Consider the following 24,793-nt stretch of genomic DNA (forward strand, 5'->3'; position numbering starts at 1 on the left):
CTATTTGTATTTTTTTTTTTTTTTTTAAATTAGAAAAATACTAATTATTTATAGTTTGTTTGAACTTCTTTAATTTTTTCCTTTTTCTCTTTTTAAATTTCCTTTTTATAAAATAAATTATGAATCATTTGTAGACTTTTAACTTTTTTTTTTCTATTTTCAATTTTTTTTTTTCTAATGAAATACATTCCTAATCATTATTGTAGGTTATTTTTTTTATTTTATTTTTTTTTTCATTTTTGTTAAAGAAATTATAAATATTTTGTAGTTTTTCTTTTGAAATTTTGAAATATCCCTTTTTATATATATAAAAAATTCTAAATCTGTATTGTAGAGTTTTTTTAACTTAATTTTTTTTTTTTTTTTTTTAAATATAAATCATTTGTAGTGTGTGAATCCATTCTTTGGTTATTCCGTTTTAAAACCAAAAAAAAACAAAAAAAAAAAAAACAGATAAGCAGCGTTTGTAACCAAAGAACGAAATCATTATTTTTACTGTAGTTTTCATACGTGACAGGTTTTATCCAATATAAAAACAAGTAACAAGTGTTAAAAACTATTTCTCACCAATTTTTAGCTGATTTGTATTACAATTTAAAAAACGTAAATTTGAAATTGAAGAATCGATTGATAACATTCATTAAAATTTAAAAAAAATTTTTTTAATCGATTTCTTTTTTTTTTTTGACCACATCTAAAATATATGATACAAAAAAATATAAAACCAATATTTTTAAATATTCTCATCATGCGACTCAATAATTGGCTGAACTTGGGGGTTTTAAGGTGACTTATTAAGCCTGTTTCACAGCAATGGAGCCCTTATGTCTGCAGTGTTGGGGAGGAATTATCAGAAATTAATTAAGATTAAAAATAAGGTCCCAAGGTGAAGGACATACTCGGTGTAAATCTCCCATAATCCTTTGCAGCCGGAGGAAGTAAAACACGGCAGTGAGTGGGAAACGCATTGTGTTCGCAGATGTTCTCTAGACCTTTGGGTACAGTAGCCTGTACACACACACACACACACACACACACACACACACACACACACACACACACACACACACACACACACACACACACACACACGCACCACAGGCCAGGAGAACAACAGCTTGTAGACAATAAGAAGGCGATCTCCTGTCCGCTGTAATGAACCTGCTGGAGCCGGATTACACAAAGTCCAAATCCACCGTTTGTGATCCGTCCCCCATGCTGCGCTACGATTAGTCGACTAATGGACCAATGCCAGCGATGCTTTCCAGAAGCTTCCCCCTCACTGGTTTCAACACGCGACAAAAGGTCATAGAATGAAAGCCTGGACTTCCTGTCAAGAGGCTTTTATTCAGAGATAAATAAACATGCTAGGTTGCCACAACAAATGATTATATATTAGGACCGATGCAGTTTTTTATCCATTAGTGCAGCATGTATACAACATAGTATATATTGTATTCATCTGCTTTAATCAGAAATAAATTGGATTAAAGTGACCAAAAATGGTGGAAAAACCACAGAAATTGGTTAAATGTGGCCAAAATCAGAGAGAAAAAGTGCTAAAAACTGTTCAAAATGTCAATATTGAAACAATTAGTTTGAAATAATGGGGTGTAAATGTGGTGAAATTGGCAAAAAATAAGCATGAAATATGGTAAAAAGAGGTTAAAAGTGACAATAATGGGTCAACATATCTGACATTAGGTGGAAAAAGTGGTGGAAAAGGTTTACAAGTGCTGAAAATGTCAAAAATGTGCAGAAAAGGCAATGAAATTGAATCAAAAAGTGACAGAAAGTTTAGTATTATTTGGCCCATAGTATATAGTCATCTTAAAAATGTAAATCTTTATCAGAAATCAGAAATATAATGGGTTAAAAGTGAGCAAAAATGGTTGAAAAGGTGGTGAAAAATGATTATAAAAACCACACAAATTGGTTTAAAGTTGCAAATGATGGGTAAAAATGGACAGAAAAAGTGGTAACAGGGTTCAAAGCGGCAATATTGGCTTAAAAGTGGCAAAAATGGGGGAAATTCAAAAAATAGGAACATTTAGTTTAAACTGGCAAACAATGGGGATGACACATTGTGAATGTGGTTAAATTGGCATAAATAAGCATGAAATATGGTGAAAAGAGGTTAAGTCACATTAATAGGCAAAATTATGTGACATTTGCTGGAAAATTGGTGGAAAGGGTTTATAAATGATATTGTTGTAGGTTTCATGTCATTTTCCATGATTTAGTATACTTTTTTGTGTATTTTGTTTTCATTTTGTTTATTTTTCCTGTTATTTTTTGGTGAATTCTGGTAGTCAAGGGTTCAAAGTGTCAATATTGGCTTAAAAGTGGTAGAATAGGGTGGAAGAGGTGGGATTGGCATAATGTCATTTGAAACATTTGAAACAATTAGTTAAGTTGGGGAATAATGGGCATGACAAATCGGGAATGTGGTTAAATTGGCAAAAAAAATAAGCATGAAAAGAGGTTAAAAGTGACAATGATGGGTCAGCATATGTGACATTAGCTGGAAAAAGTGATGGAAATGGTGTATAAAGTGCTGAAAATGTCTTGAAAGTGGGAAATGTGGAGAAAAAGCATTGAAATAGCACAGCTTTATCCTTTAGGCCTTTTAATAGCTAGTGGACTATTAGTTCCTGTCATAAAATGATAAAAAAAAAAAAAGAAAAAAAAAAAGAATTTTATTATTATTTCTTTGTATGTTTTGATAAGGTTTGGCACTCACATCACATTTGAAAAGGATTTCTGCATGAACTTATGTTACCCCGACATGCTTTTTTTTCCCCCTGTGCCTCCAGGGACGCACGTACCACCAACCACTACTTTAAATAAATGAAGATCATAAACAGAGCATTAATTCACACTGCGACCGTATATCATCTACATTTCTCTCTGCACACACACACACACACACACACACACACACATCTTGAGAGAGAATCTAAAAAGCACAAAATGTGCCCCAATCTACTGCATTTATGCACCGACGTATGGTCTCCAAACGCATCCCAGCCAACGGTAACCATTTAATCATCAAGTCGAATATTCTCAGAATTTGTGGTTGGTGTTACGGAGGAGCCAGGTATCAAATGACCTCTGCGGTCACACACTACTTTCAGTAGTAATTCTAACAGTTTCAGGGTATATAACGGTATTATTTTTTATTTTTTTATGCATGATCAGGTGTTCACAGCGTTTACTGTCATGATGAGTGAATATTATAGAATATTTCTACATTAGGAGTAATTCAAGTTTGCAACAGCAGCCCAATGGCTCTTTGCCGCGCTAGCTTAGCTTTAGCATTAGCTTGATTTCTAGCTTTAAACGCTGCACACTCAGTTTCTTATGGTGAATAAAGGTAGCGTTTTGTCTGCAGGACTTGTTTCCGCGTTTCAGGAATTACACATTGCGATCCTTTGCTCTCTTTTTTTTTTTTTTGCGAATTACTGCCGAACTGCCGACATGCTAAGCTAACCGTGCCTCCATGACGCACGCAGGCACATGCTCACATGCAGCTTTAGAGCTTTCAATTGTGTCTTTTTTTAACCAATTACACGTACGATTTAGAACGCAACTAACACTGGAGCGCTACAGTTTACGTTTTTTTACGCGGCGTAGCATAGCGTTCCGAAAGTTGTGTAATCAAATACACCAGTACGGCAGTATATTGAAAATTATTACGATGAAAATATATACCGCCCAGCCCTAATTTAAACCACTTATTTTCCCGCAGCAGATAAATCTGGAATAACTTTCACTTTTCAAAAAATGTAATATTTCCTTGGATAAAAACAGACATAAGTCGCTCTGGGCTATAAGTCGCTGTTAGATTATATTAGTGCAATGCTGATTGGCCCCTTCACTGGCCAATGGGATGCATCATATAAGTTGCTTCATAATTTTTGAATAAAATAAAAAAGAAAAAAAAAACGACTTATACTCCAGAAAAATAAAGGCTGGAAAATATTAAAAAAAAAAAAACAGTTCCTGGTTTATTTTCCTCTTATTGCAATTTAAGAAAAACATTTATTGATTGAATGTTATAAAAGAAACACTGAACGACAACAACGGGATAAAACTAGATATTTTAGTAGGTTTACATGCTGACTGCTAACATTTGTACATACTAGGATATTCAATAAAAAAGATTTTGAATTGTTCCAAATGGAAAGCCAGATATTAGTTATCAAACGCCCAACACTATAATTTTTCTTATTTTGAAAGGCTACACGTGATGGTTGGTATTCTGTATTGTTGGTATTTACATTAAAATTATTCAACTTTCAGTTAAATTTCATTAGCATTTGATGTATTAATTACACAAGAAGTTGCAGCCATAATCAGGAAGTGGCAGATTTTTCAAAATAAAAGACAACTTTTTTTCTTTTTTTTTTTTTTTTTTTTTTTACATTTAAGTGTCTTTTTTATTTTTATTTTTTTATAAAGCTCTGCTGAACCTTTCACTTCAGTCCGTGTCCCACATTGGTGAAGTTTGTGAAAAGTAGCTTAAAAAATCAACACGGTTTGAATAAGTATGAGGACTCCAGTGCTTTGGTTTAGCCGCAATCCATAAATTAATGAGGAGCCCATTCAGACCTACTCCTAATAACTTTATTTTCATTATACATGGGCAAGCAGAAGGATGATTTTCCTCCTCTTTTTAAAAAATGCAGAAGAAACTTTTTGCCCGGTCATTAAAATTCCAGTTTTTGTGGAGTAAACAAAAAACAGCAGCAGCAGCAGCATCATAAAATAAAAAGGAAGTGAGTAGTGAAAGATATAGCAAAGGTAAAGTCAAAAGCACAGCCATCACCAAATGAATGGTAAACAAACTGTGGCACCGCGTTGAGATCACACAGCTTAGGTTCTGGTGTGGTTTCCTGCCAACGCTGCAGGTGTGTGCGCAAATGTTGAAATAAATCAGCGCTATATACCCACGGGCTGGCACCGTCACAACCTCGGGAAAACGCTTTTAGCAGATGAGAAGCGACGCAAGCAAAGCGCTGAATCCATTAGTCCTGCTGTGTCCCACTCACGCCATTGTTTCACTTTTAGCTGCTCGTGCCACAAAGTAGGGAGCAACAAACCGTCCACAATACAGTAAAACAACAAAGTTTAGTGCGTAATGATTAAAGATTAAAGATGATTCATCAACCTCATGGGTTATTTATGTCAAGGGTTGTCAACGGAGACGCCTTCATGAGACTAAGAATATTTTATGAACAATTTGATCCCATTTTTGCTTATTTTTTCCTGCAACTACACCAAACTTACCATATTTCAACCTATTTTATCTTCTTGCCCTATTTTTGCATCTTTTAATGCATTTTTGCTACATTACTCCCATTTCTGCCACTTCTCCATCAAATTTCAATGCCTTTTCTGTACATTTTCAGCACTTTTTCACCTAATGTCACATAAGTTGACCCATTATTGTCACTTTTAACCTCATTTCACCATATTTCATGCCTATTTCTGCCAAATTGGCTTTAATCTGCGCCTTTGGTTTAGCTCTTGATTCCATTTCAAATGGGCAAACAACTAAACTCCTTACGAAGATAAATGTTCGACAACTTCCCGATCGACTGAGCCGTGGAAAGGCTAACATGATCGATTTTGGTGATTAGCACAGTAGTTTTCAGCCCGAGAATTAATCTTTTTATTTATAACATTAATTTATTCATCTGAATAATATCCACTGTTATCCAGGAAGTTTAGTATTTTTTGGGCCATAGTATGTAGTCATCTTAGAGCTGTAAATCCTTTAATCAGAAATAAAATGGGTTAAAAGTGACAAAAATGGTGGAAAAAAGTGGTGAAATGGGAATTTAAAAACAACATAAATTGGTTAAAGGGTTTAAAGTGTCAATATTGGAACAAGTAGTTTATAGAATATATGCCGTGGTGGAAAGGGTTGATATTAAGTGCTGAAAATGTCTTAAAAGTGGAAAAAAATGGGCTGAAAAGATATTGCAATTTGATGACGTGGCAGAAGTGGGAGTAATGTAGCAAAAATGCATTAAAAGGTGCAAAAATGATGGCAAGAAAAAGTGATGAAAATATGTTAAATTATGACAAGTTTGGTGTAGTTGCAGAAAAAGGGTAAAAATAAGCAAAAATGGGCTCAGATTGTTTTTTACTATTTGTTATCATTACAGTAAATGGCAATAATTTGGTAGCTTATTGTTTTTAAGTCTTTACTTCATTTATTTTGATTAGAAAATACATTTGGGCAAACAATAACAGCATTAATTATATTGATATTCTCTTTTATATATATATATCATTTATTATCCCCCGCCACAAATGTGGAAGGGGGATATAGGTTTGAGCTCCGTCCGTTCGTCTGTCAGTCCGAGTTAAAGGGAACAGCTTTTCTCAGAAACTGTTTAAGATAGGACAACCAAATTCAGTGTTTGTCTTCAGGGCATCAATACCTTGATGGGGTTCGAAAATGAGAAGTGCGCAACTATTTTTTCCGGATTTATTGCCATTGTTCCGTTTTTCTTTACTCTGTTGGATGTATCTTCAAAGGGGACAGCTTTTCTCAGAAACTGTTTAAGATAGGATAACCAAATTCGGTGTGTGGCTTTAGGCTATCAATACCTTGATTGAGTTCAAAAATGAGAAGAGCGTAAATATTTCTTCCGGAGTCCCTTGTCCTGTTTTTTTTTTTCTTACTCTGTTGGAGGTATCTTTAAATGGGACAACTTTTCTTAGAAAATGTTTAAGATAGTTTCGTAATATTGTAATCTGATGTGATAATATTTTCTTATGTATACATCTGTTCGATTTAGGACATTTAGGAAAAGGTTGTGAGTTATAATGACAACCAATCTGGCAAGGAATGTTGATGACTATGTCGTCTTGTTTTGAAGCTATTTTTTTGGGAATCAGCAGTTGCTAGTAGTTGTTTAGTTGATAAGAGTTTATAACTGTTTTTTCACTTATCTAAGCCTCTGTTTATTGTCTTCAATTATTCATTTTCAATGATTTTGTGACTAAATAATCAGATTTTTTTTCCTAGCGTGCTAAAGGCTAGCCTCCCGTTGTGGTTAGCTGCTGCTAGCTCCTCTGACCACAGCTCTAAGTCTTTCTTCTCGTGGTTTCCTCCTCCGTGACCTCAGAAAGATAAATGGACTAAAGTAGAGTTTTTTTTTTTCTTCCCCTTCCTTTGACAAACGGTGCCATTCATCCTCAGATCCATTACTCTAGTCTGGTTCCTAAATAGTGGCGAGTGGACAAAGTGGGAGGCAGAAAGGCCCACTGACACTCTGTAATCTACATGTTTACGGCCTTCGTTAGAACATCATCAAAGTGTAGCATCGATCGTGTAGTAGTCGCTCATCAGGGAGCCTTAGATCCCACCTCAGCACGAAACTTTGGTTGTTAATCGAAACTGTGTGTGTGTGTGTGCGCGTGTGCGTGTGTGTGTGTGGGTGTGCGCGTGTGTGTGTGTGTGTGCGTGTGCGTGTGTGCACCTCTAACAATGTGAGTATTTCTCAACTCCCCACGAGTCCCATTAGCTCTCAGTCGACCTACAGCTGACTCCGTTGCTTTCCCACAATGCTTTGTGGCGTACACTTGTAACACCTGAATCTGTGAATTTTATGTGGAAATCATGAAATCACAATTTTATTAGATTAAAGTGGTAATATTTCAAGAACAAAATTGAAATGAAAACTGAGCACTATACCATTACGAGTTTTTTTCAGATACGCTTTTATCCTCATAAAATTACAACTTTATTCTCAAAATATTGTCATTTATATATATATATATATATATATATATATATCAAAATACAACTTTATTCTTGAAATGTTATTACTCGAATCTGCTAAAATTACGACTTTATTCTCAAAATGTTGCAACTCTAATTTCAAAATATTACAACTATTCTCATCTATATACAGTATATATATAAAAATACAACTGTATTCTTGAAATATTGTCTTTAATCTGCTAAAATTACAACTTTATTCTCAAAATATTTCGACTAATAATCTCAAAATATTATGATTTTAATGTTGTAAAATTCAGGGGTACTGGAGAGGAGGGTCCGCCGGATAGTTGAACCTCGGATTCAGGAGGAGCAATGTGGTTTTCGTCCTGGCCGTGGAACTGTGGACCAGCTCTACAGCCTCAGCAGGGTCCTTGAGGGGTCATGGGAATTCGCCCAACCAGTCCACATGTGTTTTGTGGACCTGGAAAAGGCATTTGACCGTGTCCCTCGGGGATTCCTGTGGGGGGTCCTCCTCGATGGGGTATCGAACCTCCTGATAGGAGCTGTTCATTCCCTGTATGACCGCAGTCAGAGTCTGGTCCGCATTGCCGGCAGTAAGTCGAAATCGTTTCCGGTGAGGGTTGGACTCCGCCAGGGCTGCCCTTTGTCACCGATTCTGTTCATAACTTTTATGGACAGAATTTCTAGGCGCAGTCAGGGCGTTGAGGGGGTCCGGTTCGGGGGCCTCAGTATTGCATCACTGCTTTTTGCAGATGATGTGGTCCTGTTGGCTCCAACATACCGTGACCTTCAACTCTCACTGGATCGGTTCGCAGCCGAGTGTGAAGCGGCCGGAATGAGAATCAGCACCTCCAAATCCGAGTCCATGGTTCTCGACCGGAAAAAGGTGGAGTGCCTTCTCCGGGTTGGAGATGAGGTTCTGCCCCAGGTGGAGGAGTTTAAGTACCTCGGGGTCTTGTTCACGAGTGAGGGAAGGATGGAGCGAGAGATCGACAGGCGGATTGGTGCGGCGTCTGCAGTGATGCAGAGTCTGCACCAGTCCGTCATTGTAAAGAGGGAACTGAGCCAAAAAGCGAAGCTCTCGATTTACAGGTCGGTCTACGTTCCAACCCTCACCTATGGTCATGAACTTTGGGTCATGACCGAAAGAACAAGATCACGGGTACAAGCGGCCGAAATGAGTTTCCTCCGTAGGGTGGCTGGGCTCTCCCTTAGAGATAGGGTGAGAAGCTCAGTCATTCGGGAGGGGCTCAAAGTAGAGTCGCTGCTCCTCCGCATCGAGAAGAGCCAGATGAGGTGGCTCGGGCACCTAATTAGGATGCCCCCTGAACGCCTCCCTAGTGAGGCGTTAAGGGCACGTCCCTGCGGAAGGAGGCCCCGGGGAAGACCCAGGACACGCTGGAGAGACTATGTCTCTCGGCTGGCCTGGGAACGTCTCGGGGTCCCCCCGGAAGAGCTGGAGGAAGTGGCCGGGGAGAGGGAAGTCTGGGCCTCCCTACTGAGGATGCTGCCCCCGCGACCCGGAAACGGCTAAGCGGGAGAAGATGGATGGATGGATGGATGTTGTAAAATTCTGGCTTTATTGTCTTAAAATTGTGACTCTAATATTAAAATATTACGACTTTAGTCTGCTAAAATAATGATTTGAATGAATTTCTCCTCGAAATATTACGGCTCTAGTCTTGGAATATTAGAACTTTAATGTCATAAAATGATGACTTTATTCTGGAAATATTACAACTTTAATCTGCTAAAATTACAACTTTATTCTCAAAATATTAACTTTAATCTGCTAAATTTATGACTTTATTCTCATAAAATTGCAGCTCTAATCTCAAAATATTATGACTCTAATCTGATAAAATGATGACTTTATTCTCGAAATATTACGACTCGAATCTTGGAATATTAGAACTTTAATGTCATCAAACTTTGACTTTTTGCTCATAAAATTGCAACTCTAATCTCAAAATATTACTACTCTGATGTGCTAAAATTATGACTTTATTCTCAAAATATTGTGACTTTAATCTTGCAGTGCTTAGATTTCTTTTTTATTTTAATGTGGCCCTAATCCACACTCAGTTGGTGAGCAAACGTTGCATCAGGTGATGAAATCCGTTGTTTACTATCGTAGGTGATGGGGAGAGGTTTGGGTTTGACCACACGCACGCACGCGCACACACACACACACACACACACACACTGACAGTTTGGGAAAGAAACTGGCTTCGTTACATCATCACAACCCTCGGCGTTTTGCGTTCTAATCGGAATTCATGTATTCTGCCCCTCCTCCCACTCAAACCCAGGAAGAAGAGGTAACATTTATTTATTACTGATTGACCGTCATGTTGAACTGGATGTTAGGGCGACGATAGCTGTGACTAATCATCAGCTAGCCTGTTTAGTCATGGTTGTGCTAATCTCTGGTGACCTTGGCTGCTACCTCCTCTCTGACTGGGTTTCATTAATATGCACAAAGCTCTGTTTTCATCTCTTCTTTCATACTTTAGTGTCACTCGCCCTCTTTCCCTCACCTCCACTCACTCTGTCCATAAACAAATCACAGACTTTAGGATTTACGAGGGCGTTGCGCGCTGGGCCAGTGTCACACGTTGGCAGGCTGAGGGGTTTTAAAGGTTATTTTTATGGCTTTTCAGCTTTATTAAATAAAATGAAGCCAAGTTAGCAGAGCTGCAGGGGGGAGAAGTGAAAGGACATAGATCTGCTATTAGAATAATCAGCTTTGATGGTCACTTCCTTTCAAGCTTCTCATTTCTGTGCATTATTTCATTGAATTCTCACTCAGATTGGAAGGAAGTCAAGTTGGTTGCAGCCGTTTCCTGCAATATACGGGTCCCAATCGTCCAATGATGGATGCTTTTTACTTTTTCTTCAGTTTCTCCTCCTCCTCCTCCTGCTCCTTCTTCTTCGTCTTCGTCTTCTTTTTCGTCTTCTTCTTTTTTGTCTTCTTCTTTTTTGTCTTCTTCTTTTTTGTCTTCTTCTACTTTCTCTTCTTCTTTGTCTTTTTCTTCTTATTCTCCTCCTTCTTCTTCTGTCTTCTTTTTTTCCTCATCTCTATCTTCTTCTTTTTCGTCTTCTTTGTCTTATTCTCCTTCTCGTTCTTTTTTTTTTTTACTTTGCCTTGCTTGTTTTCATCTTTTTCTTACTCTTTTATCCTTTTTTTCCTCGTCTCATTCTTCTTCTTCTTTGTCTTCTTCTACTTCCTCTTCTTCCTCTTCTTTGTCCTCTTCTTTTTTCTTCTTCGTCTATGTATAGAAATGATTATTGCACTCTTTCCCCACAGCTAGCGTAGCAACAGAGATACTTTATCTAGATTGATCTGCTCTCACACTGATTTCATCCTTTGATCAATATATCAGATCAGTTTCTCTCAGCCCGTAAACACGTTAATGACATGTAAACAGATCACGTGTGTTTTTAAAGGATGACACCATGTCTAACTTCTACTGAGCACAGGAAACGTAAAGGGTTTGTTGGGTGTACTGTATGTGTGCTAATGTACGCTAGGCCTTCATTTTCATTTTCTTTCCTTTTATCCCTCTTCTTTCTGCCTCCAGTTTGATTTATCGTACGTAGACGAATACAAATAAAAACGTATACGCGTTTGAAGCGATGTTCTGGCCCATTCTGCACCACTCTGTGTTCCACTGGGTTTGGAGAAAATGTGGTGTAGCACTCGGTTAATGGAATTCCAATAGTGAGCGTCTAATTGAAGCAGAGCAGGATGGCTTATTTTGAATCAGGGAAATGAACTGCTTGTTATCAGCAGCTTGGCTCAGGGATAAGGGAATTGCAGTGTGTGTGTGTTTGTGTGTAATATGCATGTGTAAGCTTAAAGTGGTGCTTATATATTCATTTAGCAGCTCACAATGACCACTGCGTTCCTCTTATGCAATTAGTTTCATCGTCTGAAGTTTCCAACCTGAAGTGAAAAAGAAAATCTATTTACATTAAAATAGTTTGCAGTGTTTTCATTTAATTATTCCGTACAACAGGGGTTCTCAACCCTTTTTTTTTAAACAATCTGAGCCCATTTTTACTACACCAACTACACCAAACTCAATATATTTTACCCTATTTTTATTGCTTTTTCTTGCCATATTTTTGCACTTCTTAATGCATTTTTTTGTCACATTATTCCCATTTCTGCCACTTCTCTAACATATTTAAATCCCTTTTCTGCACATTTTTCCTACTTTAAAGACATTTTCAGTATTTATAAACCCTTTCCACCACGTTTTACACGTATTGGCACATTATTGTCACTTTTAACCCATTTTCACCGTATTTCATAATTTTTTTTTTGCCAATTTAACCACATTAACCATTTGTCATGCCCATATTTTGCTAGTTTAAACTCATTTTCCTGCCGTTTTTAAATTCCATTACTCACAATTTGCAACTTTTAACCCATTTCTGTAGTTTTTAGAATCCCATTTCACCACCTTTTCCACCATTTATGGTCACTTTTAACCCATTTTATTTCTGATTAAAACAAGGATTTATATCTTTAAGATGACTATATGCTATGGCACAAATATTATTAAACTTCCTGCCACTTTTTGATTTAATTTCAATGGTTTTTTTTTGCACATTTTTGACATTTTTCAGTATTTATAAACCCTTTCCCACCTAATGTCACATATGTTGACCCATTTTTGTCACTTTTAACCATATTTCATGCTTATTTTTGCCATTTTAACAACATTTAGAATTAGCTCCATCCACAATCCTACCACAATAAAACGACTACCTCTGACTATTTATGACAGTGTGGGATCATGATGTGTGACTTGAAATCCCAGTTTTCATTTCTCTTTGTGGTGTAATTGGTGCTGTCATGTCATCCATAATTACCTCTGAGATGGAACGATTGAAAAAAACAAGACGTCACAGCGGCAACAGCTGAAAGCTCTCCGTCAATCAGTTTCAACTCAAAAAAAAAAAATCCATTATTTGGGATATTTGAAATGTGCGGTTTGTGTTTGTAGCTTGATGACTTATAAGGCATGATTTGGGAAGGTTTGCAGTCTAAAGGTAATTATAAGCCATTTTTTGGTTGTTTTTCATATGATTACATATGGAAAAATTGCTCATTTTTAACACTGATATTGCCACCTTCAGAAAGCTGTATTACGAACCTGTCAAAATAAATCCAAAATACAGCTTAAAATTTTGGCACCCCCTGTAACTTAAAGCAGGAAAGAGTAAAGTTGCTCAAATTAAGCAGTGTTATTATATCTGGTGTTCTACATGATATACAACACTCGATACATGTGCTGTATTTTGGGAGTTTTAACATGGAGGGATAGACTTTCTGTCAGTTGTTAATCCCTAAATTAGACACAGGTAGGATTGAATAAAGAAGATATATAATGATTAAAAAGGATTTAAAAGTATTATGCTGCGTTCACCCCGAATGCGTCTTCTGCCGCACGAAACGTACCGCAAGGTGAAGCCCCGCCCACCAGCGACACATCCAACTCGGCGAGTTTCACTGCCTGCTGAAGCGAGAGGCTGCGCTCCTTTTTTCTCCTCTCACAAACATAAACCACCAGTGAAAAAAGCGGGTGTGATTAGCGGCTAATGCTATCCTAGCTCAGTGCTGACTTTCAAAGTTGAAAACTACAGAGAGAACTTTCACCTGCTACTACCACCGGTCCCGGTTATAAAGGCCGTGTCATACAGCTCCAGGTGGTCACACACAGCTTCTACTCCATGGTTGAATGGGTGAACAGACCGGTGTCATTGTTGATGGCCTGACGTCATCGTCAACAAAGACTCTGATTGGCTTTCATCATGCGAAACAGTCGCAGGTGTTCAATATTTTCAATTGTTGCGAATGTGCGGATATGAGGAGCGCGCTTACACGGCCAACGCACTTGACGTGCGGATCGGATTGCACCGCCGCACAGAAAAGATTTCGCATCTACCCATTGACTTTGTATGTAATCTGGATGTACGGACATTTCATGATGCATCCGGTGTGAACGCAGCATTGCACAACATAACCGCGGTGGTTACTTGCTTCGCTGTTCCATCCGGCTTGTTTTCTCGGTGCATCTTGACACACAATCGACTTATGAGTGTGTGGAGCATCCGCTTTGTCCGCCATCTTGTAAACATTGCAGCCTCTGAGGGTCAAATGTCAATTTATTTCATTTGGTTTTACTTCGTGAACCTTTGAATTTTATATCGCAGTTGGACACTGTCGATGCAGAATGGAGCTGACAATTATTTTGCTTACATAAAGGAACTTAGGGTAGGATTTGTGAAAGAAATAAACATGCATTTTAAATCTTTTAATACTAAAGGGTGATGAAGCACTCAAAACCAAAGAGTATGATCCCATACACAATTCTCCCTATTGCCTTGAACAGATTGTGTGATACATTTTGTTTTGCTGTTCTGGGCACAAATTTCCCGCACAGTTCTGTAGACGTGACTTCAAATAATGCTGTTACGCGTTCTTGGCGTCTTGGAGAGGATTCCCAATACCAAAAATAAAGAAGAATGAGAAGAAGACGACTTGGAGATTGAAAGAAGACAAGCACAGTGGACTAAACTACTGTTTGGTTCCACAGATGTACGCAGAGGCATGTGCACAGGTCTCAGTTGGAGTGCGGATCGGGCCGCAACAGTGAAAACCTCATTTTTGTCTCAAAGAAATTACATATTTACATTTGTTTTAGTGGTAAGCACTGATTTTATTAACAAAAAACAATTAATGTCAACATCAGATCAGTGCACGGGTAACAAGCGAACTTCAAACACAAACAGGGGCACATTGCATGCAATTACCTAACCCTAATCCCTGTATCAAAGATAGGAATAATCCATGTTATTGAGCAGAAAAAGGAATGTTTCAACTGTGTATTCACAGCTCTCATTGTTACAGTTAAAGCTACGTTATTTGGGACTACAGCTGCTGCAGCAGGAAAGGAAGAACGCTGCGTGCAAACGACTCTATGTGACCGAACACAACCACCAGTTCTAAATATCTGTCCGAACCCGACTCGTCCGTTGCCGTCCGGTCAGGGTTGGGTAGGGTATCCATCCTCTATCCACAGTATCAGCTGTGCTGGGATGCTAAACAGTTAATCCTCGCCCCCGCGTTGGCTTGGCTGATAACTGCATTTACCCTAACCATCGTGGTGTCACTATGGAGTCTGGTTTATACATCCTGCCCTATGCTACTTTAATGTTAAAAACCAAAATGAAATACTCAGTCCACTTCTAATGAGTCACACTCACCGTCATCACCGCTTCAATAATGAGAAGAATGATGTTTTCGAACCAGAAACGGGAAGATCTTTGCTTTGCTACATTTTCTCGCCATCCTCATCCTCCTCCTCCTCGATCCATTCCACCTTCAGCAGAGCTCATATCGGTGTCTGTAGTCAGCAGCTTAGTGCGCCCACGCTGCCATGATATAGCAATAGCAACCTAAGACTGTGTGTGTATTTGTTGCAGGAATCCCCCCCCCCACCTAAAGTCTATGTTTATATTGTGTCTTCGCGTCCCATGACTGTTTAGTAAATTAGAATAAGATGATTAGCAGCACCACAGGAGGAGAGATTTGTGATTATGTAGCAAAACCTTAGCCTTTCAGCAGCATCGCTTTTACATCTGATCCTATAAAATCTGAACAATGATGGAGATGCGCTTGTAAAGTAGAAAAGCTCTCCGTCAATCAGTTTCAACTCAAAAATTTTACGTAAAAGAAAAAAAAAAGTTCATTAAATCAAATTTTTGAAATGTGTGGTAAGGATTGAAGTTTAAAGGGATGTTTATCAATGAGATAAACCATATTTTAGTTGTTTTTCATATGATTAAATGGTGCTTTTGACCTTTTTTTTAACTCATTCATTGATTTATTAAATCTTTTTGAAAAAAAAAATTATAAAATGTATATATAATCATACAGTTATTTAAAGTGATTTTCTTATGATATGAAAATACATAAGTAATGCATAAAATCACAAAATGCAAAATGTAAAATTTCTTTACTTTTGAAATTCTTATACAGTTTTTTTTCTCTCTCTCTTTTTTTTTTTTAAAATGCTCAAAAATAATTTTTCAGCTATTCCAAGTTTAAACCTGTGCCAAAATATTGTGCGGAAATTAATTGTAATTATAAAATAGAGCGATATCCTATTTCTTTCCTTAATGCGTCGTAATTCTTGGATTAAGCTGCCTGAAGGCATCATAGAATCAAAAATACTTTCTTAAGACACTTAATATTTTGACGCAGACGAGTGTCGGACAATGATGGAGATACGCTTATAATGTGTTGGCCAAGTAATGAGCTCGAAAAAGAAAAGAAAAGGAAAAATTCTCGGCCAGACTCTGATTTATGGAGCGTTTTCAGGACTAATGGACTTTCATTGTTCTGCATCATTTGGAGGAATTAGTTCCAGTCCCGTTTTCATCAAAAACCAAATGAGTTCCAGGGTTTGTTTGGGTTTTTTAGTCGATAATCTTTCACGAAAAGCCCAAAGTTTCCGTCCTTGGAGAAATCTACGGAATCAAACAGTCCATCAATGTGTGTGAAATGAGCGCTGGAGGTGCACAAAGTTCTTTACGAGACGAATTAGAAGCGTAATGCAGTAGTTTTCACTATCATTGCTCCTGTCTAATCCTTTCAAAATAAAATCACTTCAATGGCTGAGAAAGAACAGAAAGAGTTACAACACAATAATAATCACAAAATCACTAAAAAATCAAATAAATAGGCAAAATATAACAAAATATATCCAATTTACAATAAAATAATAATAATAATAATAATACCCAAAGAGGTCATATTTAAACCAGCATTAATTAATTATTAGCATTAATCCGACTTTTGACCATCATAGATTCCATAAAATGTTAGAGCGTATTAGGGATACATTAAAATAAAAATAAATCTGAGCCCCAAGAGATTTAAGTTGTATTATTTCAAGATTAAAGTCATAATATTCAGAGAATACAGTTGTAATATTAAGAGAATTAAGTCGTAATTTTATTAGATTAAATTTGTAATATTTCAAGATTAAAGTCGAAATTTTATTACATTAAAGTGGTAATTTTTTGAGAATAGTCTATATAATATTGCGACTCTAATCTTGAAATACTACAATCTAAAGCTTCAAATATTATGACTTTAATCTAAAAAAAATATGACTTTATTCTAAAAAAATTACTTCTTTAATCTCAAAATATAATGACTTTAATCTGAATTATTATGACTTTAATCTCGAAATATTATGACTTTTATCTCAAAATATTATGACTTTAATCATGATATATGACAACTTTAATCTTGAAGTATTATTACTTTAATCTCGAAAAATTACTTTCATCTTGAAATATTAGGACTTGAATCTTGAAATATTATAAATTTAATCTTGAAATATTACGACTTTAATATCAAAATTTTATTAATTTATTCTTGAAATATTACACCTTTAATCTTGAAATATTACAACTTTAATTTTGAAATATTACGACTTAAATCTTTAAATGTTATGACTTTAATCTCTAAATATTATTAATTTGATCTTGAAATATTACGACTTTAATCTCTAAATATTATGAATTTAATCTTGAAATATTTTGAATTTAATTTCATAAATTTAGGATTTTATTGAGATACAACTTTATTCTCAAAAAAATTGACTATTTTCAAAATATTAAGATTTAAATCTTGAAATGTTTTGACTTTATTCTCAAAATATTTTCACTTTAATCTCAAAATATTATGACTTTAATCTTGAATTATTGCGACTTTAATCATAAAATATTTTGAATTTATTATCATAAATTGTTTATGTGAATCTTGTTGGGTTTTTTCTTTCTTACTATGAATTTTATATTTTGTTAAGTGCATTGAGATTACTTTGTTGTAAATTGCGCTATACAAATAAAGTTGAATTGAATCAAAATACATTATATTAAGAATACGACTTTATTCTCATAAAACTGACTTTTTTCTCAAAATACTGTGACTTTAATCTATAAATATTATGACTTTAATCTCATAAAATTACGATTTTTATACGCAAAATATTACAACTTTTATTTAATTTTAATGTGACCCTAATACACCATCGTATATAATCTATTTTTTTCTGGATCAGTTTGTAAAAACCTTTACTTTCATTGGTGGTGAAATTTCTAAGATTCCTATTGGTCTAAATATGTGTTATTAATATGGCCATTATTGGTACAGTTGTCATATAGGGACATTAAGGCTGCTAGGCTGTGTAATAGTGACTTGGAGGACTTTATTTTCTAAATGGTCGTGTATTTAGCTTATAATTACACACAATAGCCACAGAATCCTCGTCCAATCAAGGTCACACAGTCCGATTCCGAAAGATAAAGATAGTTTATTATTCGACTGGAGGGGGAAATGTTTCCCCCGCTTCCAATAGAACGAGACTATTTGCATATAAATAACAACCTGGTGGCTGTGCAGAGAGAGAGATGTGCAGGAGGGGGGCGGGGCTAATGAAGATGAAGTGTCATGAGAGCAAGGATCAGACAGAAGAAGAAGAAGTGCTTTAAGAGGAGTGGTAAAATGTTACCGCCATCATTTAATAAGCCCCACAGCTGCTAAAACATCTGCCTTTAAATCTTTAACTGCGTTCGATTTATTGAAAAGTGTCTAAATGGAATAAACTTGTCGCCTTAAAGTGAAATATAAGCCAAGAGACAAATGAAACTGAAATGGCTTTTATTTCATCGTGTTTATCCATTCAAAGGTGTCACGTTTGATTGGTCAATTTTCTTCTTTGATGTCTGACTGACTCTGTGTCGTGATACGTCAACTTCTGTCATAAATTAATGATTTTATGTATTTTTACTATCTTTTACTTTTTTAAAAAAAGTCCTAAATATTATTAGAAATTCTATATTTTTTTGTAAATGTTATCACAGCACAACTGTGATTGTCAACATTCATGTCATGTTTTTTGTTATTTATTTCTTTTTTCCCCTTTTTTTAATTTTTTCCACTTTTTTCTTTTCTTTCTTCTCTTTTTTTCTCAATTTTCTTTCTAAGAAAAAAAGTACATTTTACTAAAAAAACCAAATGTTAGAAGGTTGAAATTGCAACTCGAATGTCTGTTGTTCTGCAGTTTGGTGCATTGCATTGTGGGATGTGGAGTCTATTCCTTGCGTTTCTTCACCAGACAAAGAGAACACTGATGCTTTCTCCCCGTGTTCACATTTCCAGCTTTTTAAACTTGTTTCTTTGTGATCTTTTCCTATTTCTCGTGAGTACTTTGCTTTTATGGACTTAAGCATTTTGTTTTGTACATCTTGTGTTTTTATGACTAACGTCCTCATCACTCTGCATTCAGGGCCTTTTCTTCTCACTGCAACACATATTTATTCCCTGTGTTTTTTTGTGGAGTGCAGCCATTATTTCCCCCCATGGTTTATTTTGCTGAACCTCTCTGCTGGAGTGTTGCTTTTTGACCAAGATATTAAACATTACGTGGACCGCTGATTGCTGTATCCGCTGATGATGGCCTGTTGTATTATTTATTTTTTTATTATTTTAAACCTGCTGGAGGTTCTTCAACCACACGAGTAATCTGGGCCCCTGCACCCAGGCTGCGAGGTTAACCTTCCCCACACATCCAACTTATTTCCTTCTTAATTGAGAGTCACTCTGCTGTGACAGCGGTTTTCACAAAGTGGAAAACAGCAGGTCAAGATTTCAACAACGTGATTGTGAAGTTGATCCGTTCCTTAAGAGATCCTGGAACCGATCCAGTGGAAAAAGGGCCGAATAAAGGTGACACTACCTCATTGTCTGTGTCATTGTGAGTCCGAGATGGATATATATATATATATATATATATATATATATATATATATATATATATATATAGAGAGAGAGAGAGAGAGAGAGAGAGAGAGAGAGAGAGAGAGAGAGAGGAAAACTATGGGGAGAAATTTTTCGTGTATCGACAAATCTGAAATTTTTTTCAAACACATGTAAAAATCTAAAAAACATCTGTGAAAATGTAAAAAAAAAAAAAAAAATGTGACTGAAAAAAACATGCAAATCTAAAAAAAAAATATTTGGAAATCTATAAAAACATGTGAAAATCTAAAAAAAAAAAAAGAAGTGAAAATCTAGAAAACGTGAAAATCTGGAAAAACCACATGAAAATCTAGAGAGAGAAAAACCACGTGAAAATCTAGAAAAAAAACCACATGAAAATCTAACAAACATGAACATTTTTAAAAACACATGCACAAATGGAAATTAAAAGACATTGTTGGAAATCTATAAAAACATCTAAAAAAAACCATCATCTAACAACCAAGTGAAAATCTAAAAAAAAAAAAAAAACTTGTGAAAATCACGTAAAAACGTAAAAAAAAAAAAAATTACATGCAGAAATGAAGAAAAAAACCCGTGAAAATGTGAAAAACGCATAAAAAAAAACAAACAAAAAACACAAGTCAAAATCGGAAAAAAAAAAGTTTGAAAACCTAAAAAACACAAACGGAAATCTAAAAACAAACACAAATTGTTATTTATAAATATATATATATATGCTGTATATTTATTTGTACAAATCTCTCCCCATAGAAAAACCCACCTAAAGCGTCTCCTTGAGCCTCTCTTTGAACGACTCTCCATGGTGACCCGACTCAATCTGCATATGATTACCCCCCCATGGACCTGTAACCTACTTTATGATCTGATCACTGCTCTCCAGCACCAGCACATGCTCAATTTCATGTGACAGTAAAAACGTGGAAACAGCGCCGTGACATAACATTTGTTTCACTTTATTAGGATGCCCTTTCAACTGCACCGTGCTCGCTTTATCGACCACGTTTACTAGCATGTTGTCCAACCCATCTGCAGCACGTGTTTAAATATATTCTGGGATGGAACTTTTAGCTCAAAAATAGAAGCAATAATAATTTTTACAAGGGACCGTGAACAGCAAATTACACTGAGCACGATGGAAAAAACGAGACGAGCGTGAAACATGAAAAGAGGCAAAACTCTATTAAACAACAATCTCCGTTTAAACATTTATTTTGTGTTTATCTGTTGACAACTGAACTAGTCGCTGGCAAGTATTTAATACAGAAAAAAATGTAGAAGAAAGTCCAACTCCATCTACCCGAGCACGTCTTCACACAGTTACACAATTCTGGTTGAAATGTGAATGCATGATTTATATATGTATATATATGTGACAAAATTACTCGACAAACACACAAAATTACACAAATTTCCAAAAACAAAACATGTACAATATGACTTCAATAACATACAAATCACAGCAAAAATATCCAATAAAGACAAGATAAAACACACAAACTCTTTGTTTTTTCCTGTATTAATGCTCAGATTATTATTATTATTATTATTCTAATGCTGACATGAATGCTGATCATGTGACCCTCAGATTTTCTTCTTCTCCTCCCACACACCAAACCCCCAGAGGTTTCGGTTCCGTCACATGAATTGAGACGATCTAGCCTGAGGCTGGATCTTTCTTACCTTTAGTCCTAATTATCATCCGCAAACTAATTAACAAGTTCTTGATAAGCGGAGGTAGACCCAGCGTTTCCATGGTAACCACTGGAGCTAATCACAAAGGCAGGCCTGTTGCTGCTTAGAGGCTTGGCGTGCACACACACACACACACACACACACACACACACTGCAGATCTAATGTTTTCTGTTTGTGTCTTATCATTCCTGGGTATTTATTCACGCTTTGTTTACTTTCTGCCTCATCAGGCCACATGTGATACTTTGAACACTTCTGCTGCTCTTTCCGTTTCCTCAAACCTTCTTCTGCTGATCTCGTTCTCTTTATTTGACACTTCCAAAAACATGGAATGAAGGGAACTTCTAGCTGAACCGAATAGCAATTAGCTAATTAACTTTGATGAATCACCCATCAAACAGGCCATTTAAGTATAGATGGAGAAAAAAGCCTACAGCAGAAACGTCGGTTTAGGCCTGCGTTGGTTTTACAGCAACTCAATAGGAACTAGAATATTTGCATGTCATGAAGAAAAGTCATGATGCAGGTGCTGGCCTGCATCACACAGCATTAGCTTAGCATTAACGTTAGATTTCATTAGCTAGCATTAGCATAAATTTGTATTCGTATTAGCATTAACATAACCTACCATTAGCATTAACCTAGCATTAGCATTAACCTAATGATAGCATTAGCCTAGCATTAGCTTTAGCCTAGCATTGGAATTAACCTAACATTAACTTTAACATGGCAAAAGTATTAACCAAGCATTTACATTAACTTAGCATGAGCATTAACCTAATGTTAGCATTAGTCTTGCACTAACATTACCTAGCATTAGTACTTACCTAGCATTAACATCTGTCTAGCCTTAGCATTAACCTAGCAATAACATTATCCTCGCATTAACATTAACCTAGTGTTCGCAATAACCTTGCACTAACATTACCTAGCATTAGCCTAGCATTAGTACTAACCTAGCATTAACATCTGCCTAACCTTAGCATTAACATTGCAATATTATTAACTTAGTGTTAGCATTAACCTAGTGTTAGCATTAGCATTGCATTAACATTACCTAGCATTAGCCTAACATTAGTACTAACCTAGTATTTACATCTGCCTAACCTTAGCATTAACCTAGCATTAACAGTAACCTAGCATTAGCATTAACCTAGCATTAGCATTAACCTAGTGATAGCATTAGCCTAGCATTGGAATAAAACTAGCATTAACTTTAACCTAGCAATAGCATTAACCAATCATTTACATTAACCTAGTGTTAGCATTAACCTCGTGTTAGCATTAGCCTTGCATTGGCATTGACCTAGCATTAGCATCAACCTAGTGTTAGCATTAGCCTAGCATTAGCATTAACCTAGTGTTAGCAATAACCTTGCACTAACATTACCTAGCATTAGCCTAGCATTAGTACTAACCTAGCATTAACATCTGCCTAACCTTAGCATTAACATTGCAATAACATTAACTTAGCATTAGCATTAACCTAGTGTTAGCATTAGCATTGCATTAACATTACCTAGCATTAGCCTAACATTAGTACTAACCTAGTATTTACATCTGCCTAACCTTAGCATTAACCTAGCATTAACAGTAACCTAGCATTAGCATTAACCTAGTGATAGCATTAGCCTAGCATTGGAATAAACCTAGCATTAACTTTAACCTAGCAATAGCATTAACCAATCATTTACATTAACCTAGCGTTAGCATTAACCTTGTGTTAGCATTAGCCTTGCATTGGCATTGACCTAGCATTAGCATCAACCTAGTGTTAGCATTAGCCTAGCATTAGCATTAACCTAGCATTAGCCTAGCATTATAGTTATTGTAATATTTTAGTTTACCATACAATTACCGTATAATTTAAAAATATAAGTGCCTTTAGTAGTTCTTTGTCTGTTTTTTAAGAGTAAAAAGGTTATCGGTTTTTTATCGGTATTGCCGGATACTCAAAGTTGTCGGATTGTTATCGGAAAAAAAATGTGGTATTGTTTCATCCCTAGTTTGATATCATAATATCTCTCTTGCCATCTTTAATTTTATCTCAAATCTTGACGTAAACTCCTAAAAATCTCCTTGAAGCCTCTAAAACTAAAAACCATCAGTGCGAGGCTTCGATGCTACTGAGGGAATATCTTTAGGACGTGCTTGTTGGTTCTGAATTGTCCCTGGAAAGTCTTTTTTTCTCCATTTTTCCTCCGTCTTGATCTGCCGTTGCCCCCTTCAGTTGCTGCGCTCCAGGTTCTTCAAAAAATACCAAATAAAGTCAGCGTGAGGAATGGATGTTCAGCGCCACATGTAGCAGTTTGTTGATTAGCGTCTCGTGGCGTTTTCTATGAGATGAAACCATTTTATTTTTTTCCAGAAGCTAGATTAGTGACGCCTGTTGTGCTTCCGACAGCTGTGTTTGCCAGATGTTTTTTTTCTGGCAAACACATCTCTGGCAAAGATCATTGCAGCGAGGAAACGTGCTTTAATTATGTTTATCATAGTGAGCTACTTTAGAAGTAGCAGAAACTTTAATTTGCAAATGAAGACGAGCAAACTTCCCAGTCAGCCTGAGCTGATCTATTATAGATGCTGTACGTATAGCGACTATATGTGACATATCTGTTACCGTTATGAATATTGAAACAGAAGAACTCATCTATTGTACAAGAAGTATTGTCTATTTTCAGATGAGGTCACAGATGGAGCTTTGTTCATTCATGTAGACGCTAAAACAAGACAAACTGCATTGAAAGACAAAATACAAATGACAATGATTCATGAAAAAAAGTCACACAGAGGCTAAATATTATATTAGATTCAAAATATATAAAACAAAACAAAAAGGATCAATTAAATCAAATAAACTATATATAAAAAAACTATACTACAAAGCCTAAGATTAAAATGAAAATAAACAAAACTAAATATTTAAAAAAAAGGTTTAGTAAATAAAATGTAACATAAAAAATAGAAATGAGATAAAATGAAACAAAACTATATATGTATATATAGATATATAAAAAAAATAGCTAAAATAAAGTAACGCAAAATGTAGCATAACATAAATTAAATAATGAGATGAAAAGTGAAATAAAGTAAAGCAAAAAATAAAATATAACGCAACAATATAAAAACAATAAATTAAATGAAACAAACAGGTAAAATTAAAGTAAAACAAAAACTCCAAATAAAATGAGATGAAACAGAACTACATAAAAATAAGTAAATAAATTGAATATAACAATAAATAATAGAAATAAATGAAACAAAACAACATATAAAGTAAGGCAAAATAAAATGTAACAACAAAAAATCCAAATAAAATAAGATGAAACAAAACTTCACAAAAATAAATAAATACATTAAGCAAAAATTGAATATAACAATAAATAATAGAAATAAATGAAACAAAACTAAATATAAAGTAAAACAAATAAGATATAATATAACAAAGTTCAAATTAAAT

At 35.6% G+C, this 24,793-nt stretch overlaps 1 protein-coding gene across 1 annotated transcript in view; it reads left to right on the forward strand.

Annotated features, from left to right (window-relative positions):
• LOC114476221 (interleukin-1 receptor accessory protein-like 1) overlaps window positions 1-24,793 on the forward strand; it is a 316,582-nt gene that overhangs the window by 61,190 nt on the left and 230,599 nt on the right. The window lies entirely within an intron of this gene.

The sequence above is a fragment of the Gouania willdenowi genome, chromosome 2 (genome assembly GCF_900634775.1).
Source record: "Gouania willdenowi chromosome 2, fGouWil2.1, whole genome shotgun sequence".
Classification (NCBI taxonomy): Eukaryota; Metazoa; Chordata; class Actinopteri; order Blenniiformes; family Gobiesocidae; genus Gouania; species Gouania willdenowi.